This window comes from Pan paniscus, chromosome 10 (genome assembly GCF_029289425.2).
Source record: "Pan paniscus chromosome 10, NHGRI_mPanPan1-v2.0_pri, whole genome shotgun sequence".
In the NCBI taxonomy this organism is placed as follows: domain Eukaryota; kingdom Metazoa; phylum Chordata; class Mammalia; order Primates; family Hominidae; genus Pan; species Pan paniscus.
Genome location: NC_073259.2, coordinates 110,880,217 through 110,902,093, shown reverse-complemented (window position 1 = coordinate 110,902,093; position 21,877 = coordinate 110,880,217). Strand labels below are relative to the sequence as shown.

General features: G+C 39.8%; 1 long non-coding RNA gene across 1 annotated transcript; it reads left to right on the top strand.

The window, feature by feature from the left end:
• Positions 1–5,236: 5,236 nt before the first annotated feature.
• LOC130540638 (uncharacterized) lies at positions 5,237–20,509 on the top strand. Its single transcript, XR_008954628.1, has 5 exons — positions 5,237–5,505; positions 7,037–7,092; positions 8,580–8,699; positions 15,814–15,918; positions 17,170–20,509. It is a non-coding gene; the product is annotated as an uncharacterized LOC130540638 (long non-coding RNA).
• The last annotated feature ends 1,368 nt before the right edge of the window (positions 20,510–21,877 follow it).

Sequence of the window (21,877 nt, the reverse complement as noted above, 5' to 3'; positions counted from 1 at the left end):
GGGATAACAAGTGTGAGCTACCATGCCCAGACAAAATTGCGATTTTTTTAAAAGAAAGATATTACCCCTTATATCTAGTTTAGACTAGATTATGGCTAGTTTGTATTTATGCTGCTTGGATAATAACTGCACTATGGTAAGTGCTTAATAAATGTTTGTTGATAAATAAAGATAAAAAATTATACCAGTGAAACTTCACAGTTGTCCATGGTCAGGCTGAAATGCTCAGAAAGCATTTAGTGACTTCTCTAACATTGACAAAAAAAAAAAAAAATCTTCGAGGAAACAAAATTAAGAAAGTATATAAAAATGTATTTTGCAAAGGAAAGATTAAAAATGTGTTTAAAGTATCTTCTTCCCAGTAAAGTGTGTATGCACCCTCAACACACACACACACACACACACACACACACACACAGATGGTCACTGTCTTTTAATAGATTTCATGTGACGTTTCAAAAGTAAAATTGCTTGAAACTTGAAAGTTGCTAAGAGTAGATTTTAATGTTCTCACCCCCCAAAAATATAAATATGTTATGTGATGGATATGCTAATTACCTTGATTTAATCATTTTACAATGTGTGTGCACATATATGTATATGCATATGTACATATGCACATATATGTATATGCATATGTACGTATGCACATATATGTATATGCATATGTACGTATGCACATATATGTATATGCATATGTACGTATGCACATATATGTATATGCATATGTATGTATGCATATATATGCATATATGTGCATATCTATATATGTATTGCACATATATATATACACCACATTATACACCATAAATATATACAATTTGTATTTGTGAATTTTAAAACTTTCTTTTAAAAAGATGTGCTTCTCTGAGAGATGGGATTCTTAAGTTTCCAAGAAAACATTACTAAAGAAATCATAACAGCCTTTTAATTTTTTAATCTGCCTAAATGAATAAAAGATAAATAGCAATTAAGCTTGAACTGCAGTACCTATTTTTCTTTAGATCATTCTTAGGTGGTACACGATGCCCAGAGGAAGTAAGTGGATCAGCATCTTTCACTGATGTTATTAAAATTTGTCTAAACTTTGGATGCCTTTAATTTGCTATTCCTAGAAGTAGACATAAATTAAGGAATATCTATTTTAAAAGAAAGAAACTTAGTCCTCTTTGGGGTCTTTTTATTCCAAAGTGTTCTCAAGCAAATGTTAGCTGGACCTGTCTTGTCCCACAATCTTACCTTGCAAATGTAAGGTAAGTGAATGAGTTGTGTCAAAGGGATAATTTTTATCTTTCCTTGTGAGCGGTCTGGGGAGGATGGAATTTGGATTTAGAAAGGAAGGACTAAGATGTATGTTCATTGGTAACTTTGAGTCTCTCCCTCATGTCTCTGTTTTCAAAAGTGTGGATTTCTTTGAGAAGTCATTTATTCTATCACCACTCCCCTCCATTCCTCCAACCTCTCAGAGGCCATAGATAGGGCTAAGTTGAGGAATTCATCAGCAAAGGCACAGAGCAGCTGGCCCTTTCCCTAAGACCCACCCTGCCATATATTGGAGTAGAACACATTTTAAAGCTGTTCATTAGAGAGTCACCAGGCATCAAAATCATCCCAAAGCAAAAAATTAGCTTGGAACAACTACTTTGCTTGCAAAAGGTAACTGTTGGTCTAGAAAGGCTTCCCACCTCCGGCAGCACCCAAATACTGCTTCTGCCCACCTTCCCCAAATCTGTGAAGATAGATAGATAAACTCTGTTTCCTTGGCCTAACAAAATAAATCAAGTATGAGAGTGAAAAAGGAGGAAGCAGAAACTTTCCCAAACTTTCTGTTCCTAGAATGTCCTTGGGAAAGCCAAGGAGGCAGGAGGCTGTCTTTGAAGTCACTCTTGTGAAAAATAACTACTAATTTTCCCACATGGAGTGCAGCCTGGAATTACACAATAGAGGTTTTGTGACTGTGAAGTGCTTGTGCCTTCTAAGACAAGGCACCTCAGCCTGGGGCAAAGACAGAGGAGCAGACTATACATGCCTTCCAGAGTGGAGATTCTCAGCACCGAGGACAGCACCCACATTTGTTGCCAGTACTGAGGGCAGGGAAGTGGATGGTAATCCTGAAAGCCTTTATTTATTTATATTTTGAGACAGAGTCTCGCTCTTGTTGCCCAGGCTGGAGTACAGTGGTGCGATCTTGTCTCACTGAAACCTCCGCCTCCCGGGTTAAAGCGATTCTCCTGCTTCAGCCACCCAAGTAGCTGGTATGTGCCATGACTCCTGGCTAATTTTTTGTATTTAGTAGAGACGAGGTTTCACCATGTTGGTCAGGCTGGTCTCGAACTCCTGACCTCAGGTAATCCAACCGCCTCGGCTCCCAAAGTGCTGGGAGCCAACATGCCTGGCTGAAAGCCTATCTTTTAATGGAGCAAGAGTCAGGCATGGAAAGAGAATGAGTTTGTACAAACACCAGGAAACAAGATTATGACAATTATTTTGCTTACAGGAAACTTTGAATAAATTTTGGCTGCATAAAGACAGAATGAAAAAGTGTGCCATTTATCTCCTTAATGACAATGTCCAATGTCTTACATTTTACACAGAGAAAAATCAGGTACCTTTTTTTTAAAAAAAAAAAAAAGCAGTACACTCCTACATGTTACAATTTAGGATAGAGACAGAAAGATGTAGCATCTTTCAGAAGACTGCTCTGGTGATCCCAATTCAAATGGCAGTTTTTCCATCAAGCTGAACTTATTTAAATAGACTCTTAATCTCCCCAAGTCTCAATTTTTTATCTGTAAGGTGGAGAAGATGCATGTCTATCTTATAAGGTTGTCACAAAGATCAAACAACATTTTGTGTATATGGAAGCTCTCAATCACTTCCAATATTACCTAACAATTTTAAATATTTATTATTCTTATTTAAAGCACAAATGGGCTCTAATAAGTCTTGGTTATTATTACTCTGATCATCTTGGTCCAGCAACATAATCCCAACTGACCACTCTTTCCAAAGAGATGACAACTGTAGAGAAGCTTCCAGTTGAGAAAAGAATTTTAATTAAAGTAGAATTTAAACCTTTCAACACACACTGCACATGCACACACACACATACATGTACACACATGTGCATGTGTTATGAACAATAAAATAATAAAATTTGCATCAACTTGAAACTAAAACTATCTTGAAAACGGCAACTTTAGAGATTGAAATTGAAATTTCCCATTTGAAGCTTAAGGCAATAGACCTTCATACTTTCACCCTCACTTCTGACATTGTTCTTCATTTTGCAACCTCCTTTCTCTCATGGAGCTGCAGCATTACCAGACTGGTAGATCATAATCTTCAAAAAGTCAGCATTTGCTTTATTGCTAAAGACATTTCTTGAAATGATCTGTCTCTGTGTCCCCGACCAAATCACATTTTGAATCCAAATTGTAATCCCCACAAGTTGGGGGAGGGATCTCATGGAAGGTGATTAGATCATGGGGGCAGTTTCCCCATGCTGTTCTCATGATAGTGAGTGAGTTCTCATGAGATCCCATAGTTTTATAACGGGTTTTTCCCCCCTTTGCTCTGCACTTCTCTCTTCTTCCACCATGTGAAGAAGGACGTGTGTGTTTCCCCTTCTGCCATGATTGTTAATTTCCTGAGGCCTCCCCAGCCATGCAGAACTATGAGTCAATTAAATCTCTTTCCTCTATAAATCACCCAGTCTCAGGCAGTTCCTTTTAGCAGCGAGAACAGATTAAGACACTTCTTTCAGCTGGGGGTGTTCCGCAGTGCACGTTTTATGAAATAGTTAACACTTTAACATAAACAACATTGATTTTAAAAAAATAGATCATGCTACAGACAGGTTGTTTTACTAAGGAACCAGCATAAGAAAGCATGACTTCACTTTGCTGCCCAATTTTAAGGTAATTTTGGTGAGATCTGGGAGGCTTTTTGTGTTTCCAGGAGCAGGAAGTGGAGAACAATTTTTAACACAAAAGTCGCTGGCACTGTGGCCATTTCACCCTTTGAGCACATTGCAGCCTACAGAAAAAGCCAATTTGGAGGCAGAATCAAAAATTCTTTCAAAATAGGGCAAGACAAACCAGTCCTTCAAATATGAGGAAGTGAAAAGAAAGCACCCTATTGCTCCAGGAATACTGCTCCATCCCCACTCATTAAAGGATTGTAAAATAAAAGTTGCAAAAATCTGCTACCAGGTGTATAGTTTGACGAGGGGGAAAGATAATCAGTTAATATACAAGGTTTTAAAACTCAAATTATTGCACTTTTCGGGCTTAATTCCACAAGTTTTTATTTGAAAATAAAATAAATATTTTATTTGGGCTCAGTGAAAGAGTAGACACATTAAAATGATTACTGCAAGGGCGATGCAGCAGAACCTCTATTGCTCCATCCTGTGGAGTTGATTTAGGATATTAGTCTTTTTGCCTAAGCACCGCTGGATTCCTCGACCTCCTTTTCTCTTCCCTCCCCGGGAACTCTCCAACCTGAAAAGGAGCGCCTTTCACTCATCAGTCCTGGCTTAGAACCAGCTTAGCTGGAACCAGAAACATGCTCCATTCATTTCAAGAGATTCAACCCTCATCGTTCCAAAAATTTAGTTTATATTTGACGAACTTAAAGTGGCATCCCGTCAACATACAGGCGGGGACGGTGGGTTTAAAACCAGTCCCATCCCCAGTTTGCCTCAGAATCCCCAAGGCCAGCAGGACTGCCTAGAGATCAGGAGTGAAGCTGGGAATGCCCATTTGGCTACTGCAGCCCTCACCTTGCGCTTTTCCACCTAGATTTGTTTGTGCGGCAGGGGAGAGAACTGGAGAGAAGTGGGGCGGTGGTGGACAAATTCTGGGGGATAGGGGAAAAGAGAACATGAGACGTATCCGAATAAAGTTTTCTAAGTCCTCAAAGAGAAATGGCACTGACGGAGAAACCGAAAAGAAACCTTCAGATTCTCATCAGCGGTGATTTGCGCTGCAAAGGGCGCAGAAACGCGGCTCTCAGACCTTGCCTGCGCGTGGGTTAATTAAAACCAATCCAGGTTCTGCAGCCCCCGACTCCTCCCTGCGGTTTAGCAGAAGGTAGGCGGGCTGCCCCAACCCTTAAATACCCACGGGTCGACGCCGGCCAGAACCACGGACAGCTCCCGCCCTGTGGCCCTTGTGTCCTCCCAGCGCTGTGCGGTCTGCAGTTTCACCCGGAGGACAAGGAGTGTGGCAGATCGGGTCGGCCTGCCCTTGCTCTGCTTCTTCCCCACCCACACTTGGTAGGTGTCTTCTAGGCTGTCCAGCCTTGAACTAAGCACCCCAAGAGGAGTCAGAGCCCGAGAGATGAGAAAGGGGCGCCCGATGAAGATCTAGGTCCGTCCCTCTCTGGGAGCTCAGCTACTGCGCCCGAGAGGCAGCGCTCAGACAGCGGGGAGGAGGCGGCCGCGGAGCCCCGGGAGATGGAGGGTGAAGGCCTGCTTTCAAAGTATCCCACGTCGTTCAGGTACCACTTCCTTTGAGAACTCTTGTTTGCTCACAAATGAGAGAGAGAGACCAGAGACGTGTCAGAGGCCTCACTGTACAGTGAAACTGAGGTTTCCCAGCATAATAAGAGCAGTCCTCATCCACTTTCCCCTCCCCATCCCTTCTCCACGCTCTTTCTAACTTGGCTCTTCGAGGAAAGAGGTTAGCCAGATGTGAAATTCACTCATCCATCGCGCTTCCCCTTTCCCCAACCACTGGGAGGTCTTTACACTCCCAGCTCCCTTCTTCCCAGACCTGCCAATCTTCAGGTCCCATGGAGAGAGCTGAGAAGAAGGTTGAGTCTCCAGGGCCCAGATGGGTTGGGACCTGGGGGTTCTCTCCTTCTGGTGGAAGGTGGAGAGGGAGTGTGAGATCCTTCTGCTTCAGGTTGGTCTTTTCTACTGGCTTCTGTTTTAAGTGCAGGGGAGAGCTCAATGAAAAAGTCTGTTTCTCCAAGACTGAAGAAGCTTTTTGCGAGTGCAACTTTTGTTCAAAGAGTTGGACCTTTCTTTGTGTATGTGTGAGGAGGGGTGTGGGTGGATGAGTGGGGAATTCTGGGAAGCATATTTTAATTCATTTGATCAATGGCTTCCAAGTGTTCGGTCTCTGTTAACCCCCAAAGGACTCAGGGCTGGTCGTAGAGAGAGTGGGAGGCTGGACTAGGCAGTGGGGAGAAGATAGAGGAAGGTGGAAGGTGGCCACCAAGTTTTCTTCTTGGTTGGGCATTAGAATGGGAATGCAGACATGCTGTTGTCTTTAAGGATTTAGAGTATAAATTACTGCTGTTGGCTATGGGTATCTGAACTAGAATCAGAAGCAGGAAGTGTTTGTAAAAGGGTGTCTGGAAATCTGAAAACTAAATATTCAGTTAGGCTTTACCTACTTAGTTGAAGACAGAAAAAAACAACCACCTGATATCTTCAGGCAAGTGCTGCATGCTCTAAAAAGACACTATTTGGGGAGTATAAAAGAATACACCAACATGATCTCTGCAGCAAATGTCGCAATACAAGCCAAGTGCCCACTAGTAAGATTGCTCAGATAAATTATTATCTATGTAACAGAACATTGTTCAAGAGTTCAAAATAAAATGAAGTAAATCTATAAATAATAACCTAGGGAAGTCTATGAGGTATTTTTAAGCAAACAAAAAGCATGACCACATTTCCATTTTTTGAAAAACGCTATTAATGATGTATATGTATATACATGGATATATGTATATTTGTATGATCACAGAGGATAACAGAAACTAGCAAGTGGGAATGTTGCCAGTGGTTACTACTGGGTCTGAAATGATGGCTAAAGACTGCTCTTGCTCTTTATCCCACATGCTGTTTTAAAAAGAAGAAAGATAATGTGATTAAAGGTAATTTGAACTTGTTACTCTTGCTGTTTTTATTTTTATTTTACTATTTTATGTAATAAAAAATTACTGAAATTTGAGGATAAAAAGCAAGTACGTGAAGATTTCAATTACTGATCCATCTCTCCCTTTCAATCCCTTGAAGCAAAGATTCGTCATTTAGAATTCAGACCTGCCAAGACCAAGGATGCTTTGTCTCAGGTGAAAATTTACATGAAATGTAACATTTCTAAGTCCATTGTCACCATGTTTATTGATGCCTTAAAACAAGAGCTCAGATGTGGGCATGCTCACCCAAAAGAAAGAGGTAAATCATTGTATTTCTCTATGCAGAGGCTCTGAATCTAAACTGAGGATGGAGATGAAGTTCTGCCATTTCCCTGGATTGGCTATGATTACAAACCTGTTCCACTTTAAAGGCAGTTCCTGGAATTACCATGTGCCACAGTCTACACACAACTTTGCTATTTCAAACCTTTCTAACTAAGGAGACAGCAGAACATCGTAGTTAAGCAAGGGGTGAACATGGTTTTGCCATTCACTCAATACATGACCTTAAGCAAGTTATTCATCATCTTGTGCTTTGGTTTCCTCACTGGTAAGGTGAGAACATAACAGTATCCACCTTATAGGTTTGATGGGAGTGTTAAGGAAGACAAGCCTGTAAGGAGCTTAGGAGAATGCTAACTGTAGTAGTTATTATCACTAATCCTACATGGCAAAAATGCAAATCAAGGAGAGTGGAAACCTTTTGGAAGCAAATTGGTCCTTTTTGGATAAAAATATCCATAATGAACAAGAGGGATGGAGCTGGAGATTATAGGTTAAGGAACCTGACGCTACAGTCTGCATAGTTAGATGGAATAACGTGGAGGGTTTGAGTCAGGACCCCTGGATTCAACTCCCAGCTGTGCCGCTTACCAGCTATTCCCACATGAACAAATATGTTACCTCTCTGTACTTCTTGTTAACCACAAAATGCCAACAATAATACACACTTTCTATGCAGACTGTGAAAATTAAACGAATTCTAAGCATTCAGTACATGTTAGCTACCATCTGTCTCTTACCCTCTAAAAGCAAAATTGCTTCAGATGTTCTCAGTGACCCTCCCCCCACCCTTCTGCCCTTTCCTTTTCAGTGCAGAATGGCTGGCTGCCAACTGCCAGCTCCTAAGTTTCTCTTTTTAAAAGTTTTATTCAGATTCTAAGGCACTTTGTCTTTATGGTAGACCAAAAGTTCCTAGGAATTAATACCTTTGCATCACATTATTCCTCTATCAATGACTAGTAAGAGCTGGTAGAGGCTTTCTTCCTCACTGACTCTCAAAGTTTTATCAGAGGCAGTAAGCTCAGTTGCCCACAATAATAGCTGCCTGCCTGATAACACTCCATGTAATTATTGCCTTTCTTTACCTGTCTCTGTTTCCCATTTTTCTATTTTTAGTTCCCAACTATACTATTTCCACCAGGATCCTTTTCTCAGAGTCTGCTTCTAAAAGACCCAAACTAGGACATATGTGCATATGATGATAATGACGACAATGATGAAGACGATGATGATGATGATGATGATGATGGTGTGTGTTTCTCACCCAAGCTTCTGCATTGTTTTTTCCCCAAGAGTCTCATCTATTAGCCCTTATCCTATAAATGATTAATTCTAATGTCTCTTTTTTTCTCTCTTAGCTCGGATATCTTCATTTCTCCTTCTTACAGTTTCCTTGTTTCCAAGGAAAAACACAAGATCTTGACAACTGCAATCACCTGGTAACCAATCATGAATCTGGTATGGACCACTTTCACCCTGTAAGTAAAATGCACTTGTTTATCTTAATTCCACCTCACAACTTATTGGTTATACTCTTCAACCTTCCAAAAAGAAGATTCTAGGCAGGCTTTTTATCTGCACTGAAAATAAATGCCATCATTGCCACTATCACGCAAGAACCTGACAGGCAGATCCCTATCTTTCCTAAGAATATGGCTAGAAATTTAGGCCAATCAATATGTTGTACTATAAAAACTCTAGCCCCAAATATATAGACAAAGGTAAATTGAACTCTCTTGTTCATGTGTAACTTGGAGAGAGTAATTCCACACAGTAGAGTGAGTAGTCTGGAGTGAATAGTCTGGGCTGGGTTTATATCTTGCCTCCTCCACTCCTAGCTGGGTAACCTTGGGGAATTTATTTAACCTACATCAACTTTGGTCTCCCTGTTTATGAATTGGGGATAATGAAAATAATACATACTTCACATTCTTTTTGGTAAGGATTATATATACTATATATAGTAAGTACTTAATACAAAGGCATATAGTTAGTGTCCAGGAAATGTTAACCCTTGTTATTCCTATTGATAATAATAATAAACAGCAATAGAATCTTACTGAGGAACCATAAGGGACCTCATGGTACATACCGGATTTATACATCTCAAAGCTGAAAAGAGACCACAGACATTCTGCAGCACAGAAATTCCCCAGCTGAGGTCAGGTGAGGTGACCTTCTCAAAAACACAGGATTCATTTCAACAAGCAAACGTGGTGATTGCTTACTGCATGATAGATATGATTGTTGATATTGGGTTTGTTATTGTACATACTACAGGCTAAGAGAAGAGCTACTTTTTGGAACACAAAAAGGCTATAATTTCATGCAGAATCTGTTTATTGAGATCTAGCAGGTGGCCACAAATAATACCTAACACCAGCTGAAAATAGGAAACCATTTCTCTTTTCCAGGCCAAGAATATTTCCAGGAACCAAACTGCTTTCGAAGGGGAAGTGGGGCTTCTTGGATAAAGTTTCCTGGAGAGAAAAGGAGTTCTAATTAGTATGGGCACTGAGGTGAGGGTAGATAGAAACAGACATGGGGGCAGCATGCTTCTGTCTGGCCACCCTTAGCGGGTTGATATCTTGATCAGTTGGTTGGTCAGTTCCTAGGATAGAATAAGGATCCACAGCATGTAGACCATATCACTGCCTAGGAAACACACAGTGGTGCTTGCCCTAGGAATTCTGCCCCTTCTTTCCAAGACCCCACATTGGAGGCTCTATCCAGAGTGAACTACTGAAATTCTTTTAGAACTTTTAACCCAAATAAAGCTGGGCTACCTTATGTCTTATTTTAGAAATAGTACTTCTTTCTAAAGAAATGTCATCATGACAAAAACAAAAAAACAACAACAAAAAACATTGTCAAGCAATATAATTCTTTAGTGGAATCTTTGGAAAGGGCAACTTATGGGAAATTCCATTTCTTGCCATACAGTAAAATGCCCTGATGCGCCACAAATTGCTCTTCTCTCTTTTGCCTGTACTTTTTATCAGTCTCAAACCTCCAGCTCTTCTTTCTTTCTCATATTTATCTTCCTATCTCCTGACTTTCTGGCTCTAAAGATAACAGCGTTATGGTACACATCAGAATCTCTGAAACCAAATTGGCTAATTAGCTTTGAACCTCGGCACTATCATGGTTTGTTTGTGGTCTTGGAAAAGTTGCCCAACAGTGGTTGACATATATTATATTAACTTTTACCTTGTGCCAGGCAGGTATTAAGTAACTAGCCCAAAGTTACTTAGCTAGTTAATGATAGAGCCAGGACCAGGCTCAAGCAACTTGACTCCAAAGCCTACATTCTTTTTTCTTTTTTTTTTTTTTTTTTTTTTTTTCAGCGGAGTCTTTCTCTGTCACCCAGGCTGGCACAGTGCAATGGCACGATCTCAGCTCACTGCAACCTCCGCCTCCTGGGTTCAAGTAATACTCCTGCCTCAGCCTCCTGAGTAGCTGAGATTACAGATGCATGCCACCACACCCAGCTAATTTTTTTTTTTTTTTGTATTTTTAGTAAAGACAGGATTTCACTATGTTGGCCAGGCTGGTCTTGAACTCCTGACCTCAAGCAATCCTCCTACCTTTGCCTCCCAAAGTGCTGGGATTACAGGCGTGAGCCACCACGCTTGGCCCAAAGCCCAGACTCTTGAGGACTATGCTGTTCTGCTATGTTATGCCTCAGTTTTCTCATCTTTAGATGGGGGTAATAATAATACTGCTTCATGGCAGGAAAAATAATGTACTGGGGAGTGTTAACGCTATAAATATATTAATTTCCTTCTGACATTAAATGGTTTTAATGGTTGCATTTTACTGAGTCTACTAAAATTCAGAGACATTAAGTTACTTTTTTTGTAGTCTCCCTGGTAAGTTGCCGAACAAAGCTGGGCTTAAATTTAAATCTATACTATTTCTAGTTGAGGCATTCAAACTCATACTCAGCCATGTGAGGATGATGTAATATTGGGCGTCTGATTTTTACCTTCCTGGGCCTCACTTTTCTCACCTTTAAATTTAGGGTGTTCACCTCACAAATCCATGATAATTATAAAAATTAGATATAAAAATGTAATTTGTAGACCTTCCAATGGCATAGAAATGTTAAGTGTGGTATTGTTAAGTATTATTGGGTCTTTCTAGAAGCGTTTGCCCAAGTTGCACAGAGCTGGGGAATAAACAAAGTTTCATGGAAACACCAGACACGTCAAAATCACCCAAGGACACCACAGATGGCCATTCAGCCTACTGGGGGATCTAGTAAGAGAACCTACTGAGGAGAGGATAGAGGGGAGCCTGCTAAGGTACCTGAGGCCAGAGATACAGGAAAATTAGCTGACCTCACTGCACATGTGGGGATGGGGGGAGAATCCCTGTTCTGCTGGAAGAACAGCGCTTCAGAGAGGCTACTACTCATGGTGAAGAAGGAAGCTTTAACAGTGGAGATCATGAAGACCACAATCACCTACACATCCAATCTTCCCTTATCCCCTGTCCTAACAAAATCGCTGTACTTGCCTTTCCTTTGAACATGGGTTGCCTCAGGCATTTGTTCAACAAATACTTGTTAAGCACCTATGATGTGACAGACACTATTCCAAAGCATACAGACAAGATTTCTGCTTTTATAATATCTGTATCCTGATAGAGGGAGGCAGGAGGGGAGACTAAAAGAAACAAATGAAGGATATGATTATTTTGTCTGATAAAGACTGTGAAGAAAATAAACATCTGATTGCTCATCAAAATCATCTTTGGTAATAGGTCATGATATACTTTTGCCAAATAACCTGAAGGTGCTCAAAGAATTGAGTGGCATTACTATATAGTTTCTCAGCACCTACAACTATAAAAAATGGGGAAAAACCCAAACAAATATAATCAATACTGGTTCCTGTTTCATTTTAGTAACAAATAAATTTTGCATAAACTAAGAGGGTTAAAAAATTTTCCATCATTTTAATTAACAAATGCATTTCCAATTATAGTGCATTTTTGTGGTTAGCAATTATTTATAAATTGTGTATTAATAATATTTGTAAATATCACTCAATCCAAAACATGTTTTAACCCTCAGGATCTTAGAGTCATGGAAAAAAAGTTTTAAAGAGGCTTAATTTATACTCATTTTTTTTGTGAAGATCAATAAAATGCTTTTAGGAATAAAATATATTGCATTGCAACAAAATTTTGTGAGCAATATGAAATGAAAATATGGTTTCAAGAAAAGAGGACAAACAGAAAATTTCTAACTATTAGCAAAGTGCATACCACAGCTTTTGGCTGGATTATTGTGAGTATCAGGCTGCAATGGAATCAGATTTCAATGGATACCAATAGAAGAATTAGCTAACCGTTTTATTTTAAATGTGAATATTTTAATACACCAGCGATTACATTTTTATGACATAGGATACATTTTTAGGCGATGACTTAAAAAAATCTGAGGGGTATACATATTTGCAAAATTCTTTTAGAGAGTGTATAAGATTTGAATATCAGGTGCGTAATCTTTAGACTGCACTATACTTAGTGGCCCCTAGATGGAGTCTCTCCTCACATGTTGCCCCAGTTCCACAAGGACAACTTGGAAGGGTGGAGAGCTCTCATTTGCATTAACTGCTCCACAAATTATTAAAAAGGCCTTGATAGGAAGCTCACTGGAAGGAAAATGTGGCATAGTGGAAATAGCAGTAGATTTTGCTCAACATTAGTTTTCCTGATTCTTCTCCTAACTAGTTCATTGGCTCTCTGAGCGTCAGTTTCCTCATTTGAAATATGAGTGGTAGGATACATTCATATAAAGAATACAGACTCTGGGATTGGACTGCCTGAGCTCAAATTTCAGCTTTTCTACTTACCAGCTGGGTGACCTGATACATGTTTTTGATATCTCAGTGTTTTCTGTCATCTAATAACCATAATAGTAATGATAGTAGTACCTATTGAATAGAGTTGTTGTGAAGATTAACCAAATTAACACTTATAAAGTGCTGTGAATAGTGCCTAGCACATAGATACAATTGCTACTTATTACCTTAACTATTAATATTATAATCATTAACATGGCTTTTGAAAAAATGAAAATGAACAATGCATGGGAAATGCTTTAAACCCCATGGCTGCTACACAACTAAAAGAAATGCTAATAAATCACATTAGCTATGGTGCTTTCAGCAGCAAATTACAAAAACAAAAACAAAACTAAAATGGGTTTAACCTAGGAGGAGATTTATTATTTCCTATAACAATAAGCTCATATACGTGACAGTCAGGGCTCCAGTGCTATAATTCCAGGCTCTGCCCCGTGAGGTGTTCTTTGTGCTCACAGTATCTTCCCTCTCACTCACGAGACAGCTACTACCGGAAGCTGAAGCCAGGTACTTCCTTCTTCCCTTCCATCTAATTGGCCAACGTAAGTCAGGTGCTCACCTCTGCATCACTAATATTTCTTAAGGAAGTTCCGCGCACTGATTGCCTTAACCCCGGTGTCTGAACTGATCCCTGGTACATGGGATAGTGTGACTAGGTTAGGACAATCAAGATCCAGACCCTGGAACTGGAGATATGAGTCACACATCTCAGTCAGTGTCCCAGCAGGGAGCAGATGGCACATTGAAACTAGTTTAATGAGAATTTAATAAAGTGACCATAAAGCTGTGGGCAAAGTTTAGGGAACTCAGCAAGGGATAGTGCAGTGTCCAGGGCTGGCAACAACAGGAACCAATACCGCCCTCAGCCTGAGGATTAGGGGGCTATTATTAGAACACAAGTGCCGAGAATCAGATAGGGAGGGTTGCCCAAGAGGTTCTTTGTCCATTCATAGAGGGATGCTGTCAACTTGCAACTACCTAGCAAAGAAGGAAGCCAGAAGAATAAATACTCACCCTCCCTCTGAAAGCCACAGTGCAAGGAAGCCATTAATGCCATCAATGCACACTCATCACCAGATCAGGCACTCAGACTCTAGGTCACAGTGGAGAAGGATAAGCAAATGGAATTATGAGCATACATGGACACTGAATACACATGAGCTGTACAAAGGAGGGGACAGATACCTAAACAAAATCATATCCTGTTAGGAAAGAGGAAGAGGAATGCTGGTTAGACATCTAACACAATTCACTATAAGTATTCTTTTTCAAAATAAGATTGTTCTGTTTTGGTTTCAAATATAAATTATCTACAATTGAAGATATCTTTAATTTTTAAGTAAAATTCCTCCTCAAAGGAGAGGCACAACAAGATAACAAAAAAGGCTGAACTGTCACTACTTGATGAGAGATTCAGGGAAAGATGAATGTCTTGACCTTTCAGGGGAAAGTGAAGAAATCCATTCCCAGAAGGGATTGCAAAGGGAAGTGGCTGTTCCCTTGATAAGGCCAAAGAGGGCAAGCCTAATGAGGCCTAAGCCAGTTACATGGTGTAATTTACTGAATGGTGTTGGCTGCCTTGCAATGTTTCAAGGCAATCTTTTTGCAATACATGATTAGTAGGAAAAAGAGATTTGGATTTTGCCATTTTCCAAAGGAAACTTGACTACATTTAGTAATACAGAAAAATGTTCTCTTTGGAAAGTCTCATATTTCTATGCAAAGTGGTGTCCCAAGTCAGAATTTACACAATGTATTATTGCCTAGCGTATGAGGATCAGCTAATTAGTTCTGAATGAAATGTCAAGATAAACAAACCCAACCTCTAAAGAACTCCAAGAAGCTCTGTGACTAAGTGTCACCCTCAAGGACGAGAAGAGTCTACACCAGTGATTCTCAACACTGGCTATATATTAGAACTTTTTGGGAGATTTGAAAATTTTCTGGGCCCAGATTCCACCCCAGAGCAATTAAATGAGAATCTCTTTCATTAAGGTACAGGCATTCGTGCTTTTTGAAAAGCTCCCCAAGTGATCCTCGTAAGCTTCCAGGGTTGAGAAGCTCTGGTCTATAGGACACCTATACTTCCAATAGATGCAGCATGCTCAAATCAATCAGATCAGTTGCTGTGCTGATGAGTCAATTCAGTCCAAGTAGCCATGTTAGCATGTAGAGCCTACGACTGTTTTGTTGTGTCTTTTAGCCAGATATTGAACCAGCACAATAGAGCAGTTAAAAAGGAGGACTGCCTGGGGTCAAATTCTGTGTCCACTCATGGGCTATGTGACTTTGGAAAAGTCACTTAACTCTTTTGAGGCTTAGTTTCATCATCTGTAAAATGGGGGCAATGGTAGGAATTACAACACAGATTGTGTTGAGTATTAACTTAGGAAATATTTATGGAAGTCTTAGAGCAGTGCCCATCACAGAGTGAGCCCTCACTAACTGCGCACTGTAGTTATGTGTCTAGATTTAAGCCAGCTAGAAGTGCCAGGAGGATCCCTACACCTTTCCCACTGGCTTTGTAGAGTTCTGTCTGGCAGGGGGTTGGGGAGGAGAGGTTGTTGAAGTTACTGGATATTTTGGCCCCTCCCAATCCAGAATATATGGGTCTATGAGATGCTTTGGAGTATTTCTGCATGACAGGTAAGGACTTTAAGAATGAAAACGACTACTATTTCTGCCAGTAATTGCCACCATTTATTGATCGTGTCAGGTACCCTGTCAGGCAGTTTCCATCTTCTCACAATCTTCACAAGAATCCTACAGAAACAAGACGTATCCCCCGATTTACTGATGATGATCCTTCAGCCCAGAGATGGTGAGTAACTTTCCCAAGGTCATCCAGCCAATAAATGACCAAAGTGGGATTTAATCCCAGATGTCTCTGGCTTCAGACCTCATGCTTTTTTAACAAAGCTATGTTGCCTGCCTTCAATGACACTCTTCAACCTTAGGACTGTGGTAACTTCTTATCTTGGGGGGACAACAAACAACAAACAAAACCCCCAAAACAAAATCTCTTGCTGAACAAATGGGGCCGTGTCCCAAAGATGGAGCCTTCTCAGCAAATCTCTTCCTTTCTAAGGTACCACAGGTCTAGAGAATAGAAGTTAAGGGCAGACGTTGTGGAACTGGCTTTGGTCTGTGAAGAGTAGGTAAACCCACTATGTAGTATTCTGGGATCCAGAGCCTTCCCTGGAAGGGGACATTTTTAAAGGGAATATTTTCAATCGTGCAGGATGAGCAAGCATGTAGTGGTGCTCCATGAAGAGAGGGCAGTGTCTGCCTTTGGTGCTCCTCTGAAGATGGGCTCTCATTACTGATGGGTTCAGAGGTTGGGAGTGATCAGTGGGCGGAAGGCTGCTCACAGCCCATTTCTTAAGAAGTTAACATAAGTCAATCCATACAATTAGTTCAGAAACCCACTACCTACTTACTCCTGGGAAGGCTACCAGAACTATTATAATCTCACTTTCTCCTGGCGCAAATGGAGACACTTGGTCACACATGAATCTTTAATGAGTTTAAAAAGTGCTTATGTGAAGTCTCTTACAAACGTAACATTTTTAATCACATTTATAAACATATATTTAATGTCCTCATTGCAAGGACAAAATGTCGATAATAATAGCCTAGGTTTGTTGGTTTTTTTTTAATGTGCCAAGTTTTATATATATTAACCCACTTACGCCTTACTATAACCCTATGAAGTATTGACCTATTTTTCAGCTGAGGAAAGTGTAGCCCAGAGATGCTGAGTAATTGCGTGATGGATTGTGTGGTAGTTCTCTATTATCTATCAGGACCCAACAGGAATAGAAGGAATACTCAAATTGAGTAAATTGGGAGGAATTCATTATAGGGACTGCATACAAGCAATGGGCAAGTTGTAAAAAAATCTACAAGGAATAGGCAAAGCCCCACCCCTAAACTTAAACGGAAAGAAAGATTTTAACAGGAGCTGTTACGTTGAGTGGAGGGAGGTAGCCAGGCCACATGGCCCAGCAGGGAGGGAGCTAGGGGAATAAATATCCTAATCACTCCCCTCTTTCCCTCTCATCTCCTGCAGCACTCTCCATTGGCTGAACCCAACTGGAAGTCGGAGGGTGAAGGGCCCATGACTCAGTCCGTTCAGGCTGACCCGCCTGGGGCTCAGAGCATAACAGACAAGGGTGGGGAAGAAAAAAGAATGGACTTGGAGAAGCAAACGGGAAATATTCAGGCACTTCTGATCTCAGTTTGGCCAATCGGCTCCCCTCTCTCTGACTGTAAACACAGAGATACAGAAACTGTCATTAGAAATGAGTAGTGTTAATGATCCATGACAGAAAGCTCGTGAATTTCTACTGCTGAGGAGGCTTGAGCTTTTCTGTTTTCATTCCTTCTACACATCGGGAGCGGAGCTCCCCAGTGCCTTTCTGATACATCGTTACTTCTGCTTCACCTAATCAAAGGCACTTACTGCTGCTCAGAACCTGAGGCCTCCAACTGAACAATGCCCAGGTTTTCTCTCCATCACCCCCTGTTCTCTAGTGTGAGTAGTTAGATTACTGCTTTTATGTCTGTCTTCCCAACTACAGTCCACAAAACGGCTCATATTGAACAGTAATACAAATAAAGAGAAAAAGGAGAGAAGACAAGAACAAAAAGTAATGAGTTTAGAAACTTGGAAAGTAGAAACTTCTTTGGTATGTTCCTGTTGAAAACCATTGGTCTCATCTTCCACTTTCTCACATTGCCGTTTCAGAGAAAAACTTAATTATACTTAATTATAGGGTTGTAATACTTATAGGGTTGGTTATTCTGGTTAGCCAAATTTACTGGTTATCTGTTTAGAGTCTTTGAATTTTAATTCTAGCTGACACATTTGTTAAAACATTATTAGCTTACCTTTCTTCCTTAATGAGTACTGGATCTTCCCAGAGAAAAGGTTCCCAGTCATTTACCTGGAATTTTTTATACATATTTGCAGCCATTCTTTGAGCTCCCTAAAGAGCATAATTAGAGACATAACATTCACTCAGATTTTATGCCCTTCTTTGTAATAAGTCAATGAGCCAGTCATTTATTCCACAAATATTTGTTGATACCTACTGTGTGCCTGTCTCAGCAGTTCTCCAAGCAGGGGCTACAAAAATAAAAAGATTGTCTTTTAATGAGGAGCAACTTCGAGTCTTAGCTCTTGGTACTCCCTCTGTCTAGTAATATCCATTTTTATACTTAGTATTTTAATAAATAACTCTTCCTCAAATTATTTTAAAACACATAGTAACAGAAAAAATTATTTATTTATTCTACTTTCTCTTAATTACACCTGTGGGGAGCTTGGCCGGGCAGACTCTGGGTTTCCAGCCAAGGTCTTTCTGTCCACCTGGGGGCAGCAGACCCTCACACAGAAAAGTACCTCGAAGGAAGCAATTGGCTTTCTGAGCTCCTGGCTTTCAAACACAAGTCTTCCAAATTATGGACCCATGAATATTCTAAAGACTTATACTCGAAGGACGCTTCCAAAATCAAATAAATTTGGGTTGAACCAAGTTAAATAGGTTTTTAACCCTGCAGGACTTCTCACAATGTTTAATACACTTTTTTTTTTCTTTTCTTTCTTTCTTCGACAGAGTCTCGCTGTATTGCCAGACTGGAGTGCAGTAGCGTGATCTCGGCTCACTGCAACCTCCGCCTCCCAGGTTCAACTGATTCTCCTGCCTCAGCCTCCTGAGTAGCTGGGACTACAGGCGCCCACCACCACGCCTAGCTAATTTTTTTTATTTTTAGTAGAGATGGGGTTTCACCATGCTGGCCAAGCTGGTCTCGAATTCCTGACCTCAGGTGATCCACCCGCATTAGCCTCCCAAAGTGCTGACATTACAGGTGTGAGCCACTGCGCCCGGCCTAATATAGTTTTGTCGTACAAAACACAATGGCATACTTGCTCTGTGACTGGCTCTGTGCAAAGTACATCACCCACAGTGGCTTATTTAAACTTGGCAATAGTCCTATGAGATAGGCACTAATTGTGTTCCCCATTTTACAAATGAGGAAACAGAGGCACGGAGCTTACAACTGGTGGCTGAGTTTCCGGTTGGGGCCATCTAGTTACAGAACTTGCATGTTTAATCATGACACCATAATGCTTTGCAATGGGAGATTCCAAGAGAGGGAATTTGACATTCAGTGTTTCCCAAATTTATTTGGCTTTGGAACCCTTTTATTCCTTCTAATCAACATAGAGGACAAGTATGTAATGGGATACTCTGATAAATGCTTCAATAAAGCAATGGCTTTATGCCGCCCCGCTTTAAAAGATAACTAAAAATATAAGTCCGCAGGCCCATCACATAATTGAACAGGTAACGACTGAATTTTGATTTGATGGAAAGACTCTTATCATATTAATCTAAGTTCTCAAAGTGAATGCCACTAAACCAAGACTATTCAGTGTATTTGAAGTAGGTACAATACCAGTCAGAATTGGGACTTCTCAGGAAGAAAAAAGGGTATATGGAAGATAGGTAAGAATAGAAAGCCACAGGTCTAGCAGGGAAGCTAAATATGGTGTGGAATGTGTTGGGGAGATGGGAAAAATGCTCACCTCTTCATGGAAGTTCGAAAAGAAGACTGAGATTCTAAATAATGCTGGAGTATTGCAGCTGGAACAAGCATGATACCAATGGCCAACACAAGGCCTTTCTAGAATAAATCTAAAACAATTAAGAGATAATATGATGGCATTGGGAGATATACCTAATGCTAGATGACGAGTTAGTGGGTGCAGCGCACCAGCATGGCACATGTATACATATGTAACTAACCTGCACATTGTGCACATGTACCCTAAAACTTAAAGCATAATAATAAAAAAAAGAAAAAAAAAGATATAATATGCCAGGGGGCTGATGCCAGGTAATACTGATAGTTACCTTAAACAATGTTTTCTAAACTTCAGTTTTTTACACACCAAATTCATGATTTTTTTCTATCAAGATACGACTACTATTATTTATCTAGCGTTTTTTAAATTGTCTTATATCTTTGCTTAAATTTATTTTTTTAAACCTTAATATCTGAGAATTCATCATTTTGAAAGAATAATTATATTGTTCTAATATATAAATTTTAAAGTTAATATCTTTATTCCATCTAAAGTGGTATGTGTACTATTCTTTGTAAATGATTTTCTAAAGGATTAAAAACTTGCCAGTGTTGGAAAAAAAGGAAACAGGAAAATTAAGACTGAGTTAAAGAAGGTGAAAACAAAATTGAAGAAAAAGACTAAAGGTTAGACATGAAATATATCTGTCTCTAATTTGAGGTGCAATGTCAAATTTTTTTGTAGATTGTTCTAAAAATATCAGTTGTTCTTTTGCTTGTATTTTAATTCAATGATTAAATAAACAGATGACCTAGTTTCGTTAACAGATTATCTTTTTCTTAGTTCTGTCTGATAACTGCAACGAAAATATCAAATACCCCCATATAAATTATCAAATCAAAAGGTTATTCATTATATGGAATGTTTTATTTATGACCATCTGTATTGCAGCTTTGAGTTAACATTAACTTGGATGGCTTTTATTTTTATTTTTTTGAGAGAGTCTCACTCTGTCACCCAGGCTGGAGTGTCAGGGCACAATCACAGCTCACTGCAACCTCAACTTCCTAGACTCAGCCTCTCAAGTATCTGGGACCACAGGTGCCTGCCACCATGCCTGGCTAATTTTTTGTTATTATTTGTAGAGATAAGGGTCTCCCTGTGTTGCCCAGTCTGGTCTCGAACTCCTGGGCTGAAGTGATCCTCCCACCTTGGCCTCCCATAGTGCTGGGATTACAGGTGTGAGCTTCTGCACCTGGCTTTGGGTGACATTTTAGAAATCAATTTTGAATTTTTAAAAACTCATCTTGTGCTTCCAAAAAAAAAGACATATTAATGTGCTACAAAGTCCACTTTATTAAAGACTATTTCATCATTCCATTGATTACCCATGGCACGAAACATTCTTCCATGTTGACGTTAGACATAGAAATTGAAACACAGATGACTAAACTTACTGTTTCAACAAAATGTGAATCAATAGATTATTTGATAAGAGCAAGAGACATCCCCTACAGCAGTACTATCCACAAAACTTTCTGTGATGATGGGAATATTCCACACCTGCACTGTCTGATTCAACAGCTTCTAGTTCCATGTGATCACTGAGCACTTGAAATGTCTCTTATATGCCTAAATAACTGAGTTTTTATTTTATTTTAATTCATCTAAATTTAAGTGTAAATGACCATGGGTGGCCAGCGGCCTACACAATGGAATGTGGAGCCCTGTAGGGTAGCAAACCTTCTGCTCAGGATTCTGTCTTTTAAAGAGGGTTTGGAGAAAATTCATTCACATTTGACTCTTTTTCTTAATAGAGGAAGTCTCCATTTATGCCTATATTTTAATAAAATGGCTTCAACATTCTGTTTCATAATTAGTCTTCTAATTGGTTATGATCAATATATTTACACAATGTCTTTCTTTGTGTTTTCTTTTTCTCTACTTTCTAAGTGTAGATCCCATGATAGATAATGGGCAACAAGTCTAGGGGCCAACAGCTAAGAAGAACTGGATGGAATGGCAAGACTCCGTCTCAAAAAAAATAAAATAAAATAAAGAATCGGATGGAATGAAATGGATGGTATATAAGATCCTAGAGGCTAAGCTGCTTATAACTCCTAACTTATAACTCAACAAGCTAACTCCTAATTAGTTTTATTGCCTGTTAAAATACTCTCTTAGA